The sequence below is a fragment of the Papio anubis genome, chromosome 1, assembly GCF_008728515.1.
Source record: "Papio anubis isolate 15944 chromosome 1, Panubis1.0, whole genome shotgun sequence".
Taxonomy (NCBI): domain Eukaryota; kingdom Metazoa; phylum Chordata; class Mammalia; order Primates; family Cercopithecidae; genus Papio; species Papio anubis.
The window spans coordinates 25,514,872-25,524,138 of record NC_044976.1 but is presented as its reverse complement, the minus strand read 5'-3'; positions in this window follow the sequence as shown (position 1 = coordinate 25,524,138).

Here is a 9,267-nt window from a genome sequence, read left to right as displayed (position 1 = left end):
TAGCTTGGTTGACAGAACAAGACTCCGTCTCAAAAAAAAAAACCAAAAAAAAAAAAAAAAAATTAGCTGGGTGTGGTGATGCACACCTGTAGTCCTAGCTACTTGGGATGCTAAGGCTTAAACTGGGGAGGTGGAGGTTGCAGTGAGTTCAGATCACACCATGACACTGCAGCCTGGGCAACAGAGTGAGACTCCGTCTCAAAAATAAAAAATAAATAAAAAATTTAAAAAAAGTTACCCATGAATCAAAGAGGAAGTCACAAAGGAAACTAGAAAACATTTTGAATAGAATGACAATGAAAATAATGTAGCGGCTGGCCACGGTGGCTCATGCCTATAATTCCAGCACTTTGGGAGGCTGAGGCCGGTGAATCATCTGAGATCAGGAGTTCAAGACCAACCTGGCCAACATGGTGAAACCCAGTCTCTACTAAAAATACAAAAATTAGCCAGGTGCGGTAGTAGGCACCTGTAATCCCAGCTACTCAGGAGGCTGATGCAGGAGAATTGCTTGAACCTGGGAGGCGGAGGTTGCAGTGAGCCAAGATCACGCCATTGCACTCCAAGCCTGGGCAACAAGGGTGAAACTTTGTCAGAAAGAAAGAAAAGAAAAGAAAAAGAAAAGAAAGAAAGGCCGGGCGCGGTGGCTCAAGCCTGTAATCCCAGCACTTTGGGAGGCCGAGACGGGCGGATCACGAGGTCAGGAGTTCGAGACCATCCTGGCTAACACGGTGAAACCCCGTCTGTACTAAAAAATACAAAAAACTAGCCGGGCGAGGTGGTGGGCGCCTGTAGTCCCAGCTACTCGGGAGGCTGAGGCAGGAGAATGGCGTAAAAACCCGGGAGGCGGAGCTTGCAATGAGCTGAGATCCGGCCACTGCACTCCAGCCTGGGCGACACAGCGAGACTCCGTCTCAAAAAAAAAAAAAAAAAAAGAAAAAGAAAAGAAAGAAAGAAGGAAAGAAGGAAGGAAGGAAGGAAGGAGAGAGAGAGAGAGAAAGAAAGAAAGGAAGGAAGAAAGAAAGAAAGAAAGAAAGAAAGGAGGGAGGGAGGGAAGGAGGGAAGGAAGGAAGGAAAGAAGGAAGGAAGGAAGGAAAATAGTGTAGCAAAATTGAAAATTGGTGGAACATAGCTTAAGCTTAAAGCAGTGCTTAGGGGAAATCTTATAGCACCAAACTTAAAAAGAAAGGTTTTAGGCCGGGCGCAGTGGCTCACGCCTGTAATCCCAGCACTTTGGGAGGCTGAGGCAGGCGGATCACAAGGTCAGGAGATCAAGACCATCCTAGCTAACTTGGTGAAACCCTGTCTCTACCAAAAATACAAAATACAAAAATTAAAAAAAAAATACAAAAAATTAGCCGGGCATGGTGGCGGGCACCTGTAGTCTCAGCTACTCAGGAGGCTGAGGCAGGAGAATGGCGTGAACCCGGGAGGTGGAGCTTGCAGTGAGCTGAGATTACGCCACTGCACTCCAACCTGGGTGACAGAGCGAGACTCCGTCTCAAAAAAAAAAAAAAAAAAGGTTTTAAATCAATAATCTAAGCTTCCACCTTAAGAAACTGGAAGAAGAGCAAATTAAACCTAAACCAAACAGAAAAAGAAAATAATAAAAGAAAAAGTAGAAGTCAGTGAAATTGAAAATAGATAAATAGGCCGGGCCCAGTGGCTCAGGTCTGTAATCCCAGCATTTTGGGAGGCCAAGCTGGGCCGATCACCTGAGGTCAGGAGTTCGAGACCAGCTTGACCAACATGGAGAAACCTCATCTCTACTAAAAATACAAAATTAGCCAGGCATGGTGGTACATGCCTATAATCCCAGCTACTCAGGAGGCTGAGGCAGGAGAATCATTTGAACCCAGGAGGCGGAGGTTGCAGTGAGCTGAGATTGTGCCATTGTACTCCAGCCTGGGCAACAAGAGAGAAACTCTCTCTCAAAAAAAGAAAAAGAGATAGATAAATAATCTAAAAAATTAAAGAAGCCTAAAGCTGGTTCTTTTTTTTTTTTCTTTTCTTTTTTTTGAGATGGAGCCTTGCTCTGTCGCCTAGGCTACAGTGCATTGGCACAATCTCAGCTCACTGCAACCTCTGCCTCCCGGGTTCAAGCGATTCTCCTGCCTCAGCCTCCCGAGTAGCTGCGATTATAGGCACCCGCCACTGTGCCTGACTAATTTTTGTATTTTTAGTAGAGATGGTGGTTCACCATCTTGGCCAGGCTGGTCTCAAACTCCTAACCTCGTGATCAGCTCTCCTCCGCCTCCCAAAGTGCTGGAATTACAGGTGTGAGCGACCGTGCCTGGCCGAGATCTGATGGTTTTATAAGCGACCGTCATTGCCCCTGCTTGCACTCGCTCTGTCCTGCCTCCTTGTGAAGAAGGTGCCTGCTTCTCTTTTGCCTTCTGCCATGATTGTAAGTTTCCTGAGGCCTCCCCAGTAATGCAGAACTGTGAGTCAATTCAACCTCTTTCCTTTATAAATTACCCAGTCTCGGATATTTCCTCATAGCAGTGTGTGAACAGACTAACACAGAAGCTAAAAAGATAATAAGGTAATATTATTAACAACTGTATGCCAATAAATTTGGTAACTTAGATGAAATAGATAAATTCCTTGAATGACACAAACTAGGAAAGTCCCCTCAAGAAGAAATAGGTAACTTGCATAGTAGTCTATTAAATAACTTAAATTTGTAGGTACAACCTTCCAACAAAGAAAAGTTTCTGGGCGCAGTGACTCATGCCTGTAATACTAGCATTTTGGAAGGCCAACGCAGGAGGATCTCTCCAAAAAAATTATAAAAATTAGCCAGGTGTGGTGGTGTACACCTGTGGTCCTAACTACTAGGGAAGCTGAGGTGGGAAGATCGCTTAAGCCCAGGATGTTGAGGGCGAAGTGAGTCATAATTTTGCCACTGTACTCCAGACTGGGAAGCCTAGGTGGGAGGGGCACTTAAGCTCAGGAGTTTGAGACCAGCCTGGGCAACATAAAGAGACTCCATCTCTATTTTATATATATGGGTTTTTTTGTTTGTTTGTTTGTTTTGAGATGAAATCTTGCTCTGTCACCAGGCTGGAGTGCAGTGGCAAGATCTCAACTCACTGCAATCTCCACCTCCCAGGTTCAAGCGATTCTCCTGCCTCAGCCTCCTGAGTAGCTGGGAATACAGGTGCACACCATCACACTCAGCTAATTTTTGTATTTTTAGTTGCATGGAGTTTCACCATGTTGGCCAGGATGGTCTCAATCTATTGACCTCGTGATCTGCCTGCCTTGACCTCCCAAAGTGCTAGGATTACAGGTGTGAGCCACTGTGCCTGGCCTAATATATATATATTTTTAAATAACAATAATTTTTTTTTTTTTTTTTTTGAGACGGAGTCTTGCTCTGTCGCCCAGGCTGGAGTGCAGTGGCGCAATCTCGGCTCACTGCAAACTCCGCCTCCCGGGTTCACGCCATTCTCCTGTCTCAGCCTCCCGAGTAGCTGGGACTACAGGTGCCCGCCACTGCGCCCGGCTAATTTTTTCTATTTTTAGTAGAGACGGGGTTTCAACAGGGTCTCCCACTATGGTCTCGATCTCCTGACCTCGTGATCCACCCGCCTCGGCCTCCCAAAGTGCTGGGATTACAGGCTTGAGCCACCGCGCCCGGCCTAACAATAATTTTTAAAAAAGGAAACCTCCAGATCCAAATTGCTTCACTGGTGAATTCTACCTTATTCTTTTTTGTTGTTGTTGAGACAAAGTCTCGCTCTGTCGCCAGGCTGGAGTGCAGTGGTACAATCTCGGCTCACTGCAACCTTTGCCTCCTGGGTTCAAGCAATTCTCCTGCCTCAGTCTCCCAAGTGGATGGGACTACAGATGCACGCTACCACGCCCAGCTAATTTTTGTATTTTTAATAGAGACAGGGTTTCACCATGTTGGCCAAGATGGTCTTGATCTCTTGACCTCGTGATCCACCTGCCTCAGCCTCCCAAAGTGCTGGGATTACAGGTGTGAGCCACCGCACCTGGCCTCTACCTTACTCTTAAGGAAGAAATGATATAAATTCTATACAAACTTTTTATTGAAATTTTGTTTTTTTTTGAGGCGGAGTCTCACTCTGTGGCCCAGGCTGGAGTGCAATGGCCGGATCTCAGCTCACTGCAAGCTCCGCCTCCCGGGTTCACGCCATTCTCCTGCCTCAGCCTCCCGAGTAGCTGGGACTACAGGCGCCCGCCACCTCGCCCGGCTAGTTTTTTGTATTTTTTAGTAGAGACGGGGTTTCACCGGGTTAGCCAGGATGGTCTCGATCTCCTGACCTCGTGATCCGCCCGTCTCGGCCTCCCAAAGTGCTGGGATTACAGGCTTGAGCCACCGCGCCCGGCCCGAAATGATATAAATTCTATACAAACTTTTCATAGAAAAACAGAAGAGAAGGGATCACTTTCTGACTCATTTTATGAGGCTAGCATTACCCTAATATTAAGCCCAAACGAAGACATTATACAAAAATAAAAACACAGACCAATATCCTTCATGAACACAGATGCAAAAATCCTTAAAATATATAAGAATTAACTGAAAAGGGATCATGAACTTAAATGTAACACCAAAAACTATAAAGTTCTGCCAGCCTGGGCAACATAGGGACATCCCATCTTTACAAAAAAAATTAAAAATTATTAGCCGGGAATGATGGTGGGTGCCCATAATTCCAGCTACTCAGGAGGCTGAGACAGGAGAATCACTTGAACCTGGGAGATGGTTGTTGCAGTGAGCTGAGATCATGCCACTGCACTGTAGCCCCGGGAGGCTGAGCGAGACTCCATCTCCAAAAAAAAAAAAAAATTAACCAAGTGTGGTAGCATGCACCTGTAGTCCCAGCTACTCAGGAGGCTGAGGCGGGAGGATTGCTTAAGCCCAGGAGGTTAAGCCTGCAGTGAGCTATAATTGAGCCAGTGCCCTGCAGCCTGGGTGACAGAGTGAGACTCTGTCTCCAAAAGATAAAACAGGGCCAGGCGTGGTGGCTCATGCCTGGAATCCCAGCACTTTGGGAGGCCGAGGCGGGTGGATCATGAGGTCAGGAGTTCAAGATCAGCCTGGCCAACATGGTGAAACCCCATTCTCTACTAAAATTCAAAAATTAGCCAAGCGTGGTGGTGAGCGCCTATAATCCCAGCTATTTGGGAGGCTGAGGCAGGAGAATTGCTTGAACCTGGGAGGCGGAGGTTGCAGTGAGCCGAGATCATGCCATTGCACTCCAGCCTGGGCAATAGAGTGCGACTCCATCTAAAACAACAACAACAACAACAACAAACAAACAAACAAACAAAAAAGAAAACAAACCCAACAGTATACATTTCTAGGAGAAGAATAGAAATGCTTCGCGATGATAACAGGTTAGACAAGATTTGCATTAGCTGGCGGTGGTGGCTCAAGCCTGTAATCCCAGCACTTTGGGAGGCCGAGGCCGAGGGTGGATCCGCGAGGTCAGGGAGATCCCAGACCATCCTGGCTAACACAGTGAAACCCGTCTTTACTGAAAATACAAAAACAGCGAGTGAGGTGGTAGGCTGTAGTCCCAGCTACTCAGGGAGGCACAGAGGCAGGAGAATGGCGTGAACCCGGAGGTGGAGCTTGCAGTGAAGCTGAGATTGACCTGCACTCCAGCCTGGGCAAGAGAGCCGAACTCTGCCTCAAAAAAACCAAAAAGATTTACCATTAACTATGACAACAAAAGCATGATCTATAATAAAAAGTATTGATAAATTAGACTTCATCAAAATCAAGAACTTCTGCTCTTCAAAAGATAACATAAAATGAATGGACAAGGCACAGATGGAGAAAATATTGGCTCTAATCACATGTCTGATCCAAATATGTAAAGAAAATAACTCTCAAAACTCAAATTGTTGGTTAGGCACAGTGGCTCATGCCTGTAATCCCAGCACTTTGGGAAGCTGAAGCACGCAGATCACTTGAGGCCAGGAGTTTGAGACAAGCCTGGCCAACATGGTGAAACCCCATCTCTACTAAAAATACAAAAATTAGCCGGGCGTAGTGGCAGGTGCCTGTAATCCCAGCTACTCAGGAGGTTGAGGTGCGAGATTGCTTGAACCTGGGAGGCAGAGGTTGCAGTGAGCCATTCATACCACTGCACTCCAGCCTGGGCTACACAGTGAGACTCAGTCTCAAAAAAAAAGGAAAGGCAGTATAGCATGAATAAAGCCAGGTTAGGGGAAGAATAAAGGATGACAGATGCCTAGAAGAGCCTCCATAACCTAGCACTGAAGATTAGGAAGAGTGGGCTACCCAGGAGTGCGATTTAAACCCAGGTGTCCCGGGAAGATCCACAATATAAACACATTATTTTAGTTGACTTACACATATTGTGTTTGTATTTTTAATTTTTTTTGAGACGGAGTCTTGCTCTGTTGCTCAGGCTGGAGTGCAGTGGCATGATCTTGGCTCACTGCAAGCTTCACCTCCCAGGTTCTCGCCATTCTCCTGCCTCAGCCTCCCGAGTAGCTGGGACTGCAGGTGCCCGCCACCATGCCTGGCTAATTTTTTGTGTTTTTCGTAGAGATGGGGTTTCGCCGTGTTAGCCAGGATGGTCTCGATCTCCTGACCTCGTGGTCTGCCCGCCTCGGCCTCCCAAAGTGCTGGCATTACAGGCGTGAGCTACCACGCCAGGCCATATGCCACAAGACTTGCTACTTAAAGTACACTCTGCGACCAGCAGCATTGACATCACCAAGGAGCTTATTAGAAATGTAGGTTCACAGGCTCTACCCCAGACCTGTTGAATCAGAAGTTGCATTTTAAACTAAATGGGTATGTATATTAAAGCTAAGACATGCTGTTCTTAGCTACCTTGATGGCAGGAGCTGTGGATTTTGTACTCAGTACCCTAGGCCCGTTAGAATGTAAATTCTGGCTGCGCATGGTGGCCCACACCTGTAATCCCAGCACTTAGGGAGGTCAAGACAGGTGGATGGCTTGAGCTCAGGAGCTTGAGACCATCTTGGGCAACATGACAAAACCCTGTTTCTAGAAAAAATACAAAAAATTAGCCAGGCATAGTGGCATGTGCCTGTAGTCTCAGCTACTGGGGAGGCTGAGATGGGAAGATTGCTTAAGCCCAGGAGGTCGAGGCTGCAGTGAGCCATGATTGTGTCACTGCACTCCAGCCTGGGCAACAGAGTGAGTCCTTGTCTCAAAAAAAAAAAAAAAAAAAAAATCAGCTTCACAAAGGGAAGATGTTTATCTTATCTTCTGTATCCCCCAGTGCTTGTATTTGGTTAAGAACTCCGGCTGAGGCTGGGCATGATGGCTCATGCCTATAATCCCAGCACTTTGGGAAGCCGAGCTAGGCAGATCACTTGAGGTCAAGAGTTCAAGACCAGCCTGGCCAACATGGTGAAACCCCGTCTCTATTGAAAATACAAAAATTAGCTGGGTATGGTGGCACATGCCTGTAATCTCAGCTACTCGGGAGCCTGAGGTAGGAGAATCACTTGAACCCAGGAGGCGGAGGTTGCAGTGAGACAAGACCACGCCACTGCACTCCAGCCTGGGTGACAAAGTAAGACTCTGTCTCAAAAAAAGAAAAAAAAAAAAAAAAGAGAGGGAGAGAACTCAGGCTGAGAGCTGGAATCCTACACCCTCCAATAGTCACACAGAAGAGCCATCGGATACTAAAGCTGGAAGGACGTTAACTACCATCTCAATGTTTTCATCCCCCAATGCTGTTTACTAGAACTATTTGCGATAATGGAAATGTTTTATGTTTATGCTGTCCAATATGACAACTACTATCTACAATTATTTATTCAGCTCTTGAAATGTTGCTAGCTGAGAACTGAATTTTAAATTTTAATTAGTTTTAATTAATTCAAATAGCTACATGTGACTAGTGGCTACCGTATTGACATCACAGATCTAAACTATACATCTGTGTAGACAATAAGAAAAAAATGTCCGGCCACAGTGGCTCACGCCTGTAATCCCAGCACTTTGGGAGGCTGAGGTGGGCAGATAACGTGAATTCACGAGTTCAAGACCAGCTTGGCTAACATGGCAAAACACTGTCTCTACAAAAAAAAATATAATAATTAGGCAGGCATAGTAACGTGTGCCTGTAGTCCTAGCTACTCAGGAAGCTGAGGCAGGATAGTCGCTTGAACCTGCTAGGTGGAGAGTGCAGTGGCTGAGATTGCACCAATGCACTCCAGCATGAGTGACAGAGCAGGACTCCATCTCAAAAAAAAAAAAAAAAAAAAAGAGGGCGATGTTTCCTCTCAGAAATCCCCTCTCTCTCACTGGAGAGAGAGCTGTTTTCCTTTCTCTTTCTTTCTCTTTCTCTTGCCTGTTACACCTCCACTCCTAAACTCCTCATGTGTGTCCACATCCTAAATTTTCTTGGTGTGAGATAATGAACCCTGGGTACTTACCTAGACAACATAGCTGCTTCATATTGGGGACCTTGTCCAGGATACCAACGTACATCATTCATTGAAACGGTGAGTAGAGGAGCAGACTCCAACTCTGTCCTTTCATTTTGGGGCTCTCAGCCTCCATTTTATTTTATTTTATTTTATTTTGAGGCAGGGTCTTCCTCTCTGACCCAGGCTGGAGTGCAGTGGTGTGATCTCAGCTCACAGCAACCTCCACCTCCTAGGTTCAAATGATTCTCATGCCTCAGCCTCCCAAGTAGCTGGGATTACAGGCCTGCACCACCATGCTGAGCTAATTTTGTATTGTTAGTAGAGATGGAGTTTTGTTGTGTTGGCCAGGCTGGTCTTGAACTCCTGACCTCAGGTGATCTGCCCGCCTCAGCCTCCCAAAGTGATGGGATAACAGGTGTGAGCCACACCGTGTCCGGCCTCCATTTTAGAACCAAATCAAATCACTAACAGGTATCCTTCAGCCATTTAAGAATACAATTAGCATGGCTATGTTCTTAAAGACTTAGATGTGAGGCTTGCTGAGGAGAACACAGAGAATCCCCCAGTACCCACAGGTTGCTGGGCATATTAGCCATGTTTGAACCAGCTTCCTTTCACAGAGGACTTAGTTGTCATGTGGCGCTGGAAGAGGTCTTGGAAGTAACCAAGGATTTCTGGCTGAGGCTACCCCCTGGTGTTATCCAAAAGCTTCTGGACTGACCCCAGCCTCCGACCACCCGATGGGGTGTCAGCAACAGGATCTCCAACTTTTCTATCGTAATCCCCTCCTTTTCTGTCCATGACTGCCATGTCTCCTATCCTTTCTGTGTATGCAGACAGCAC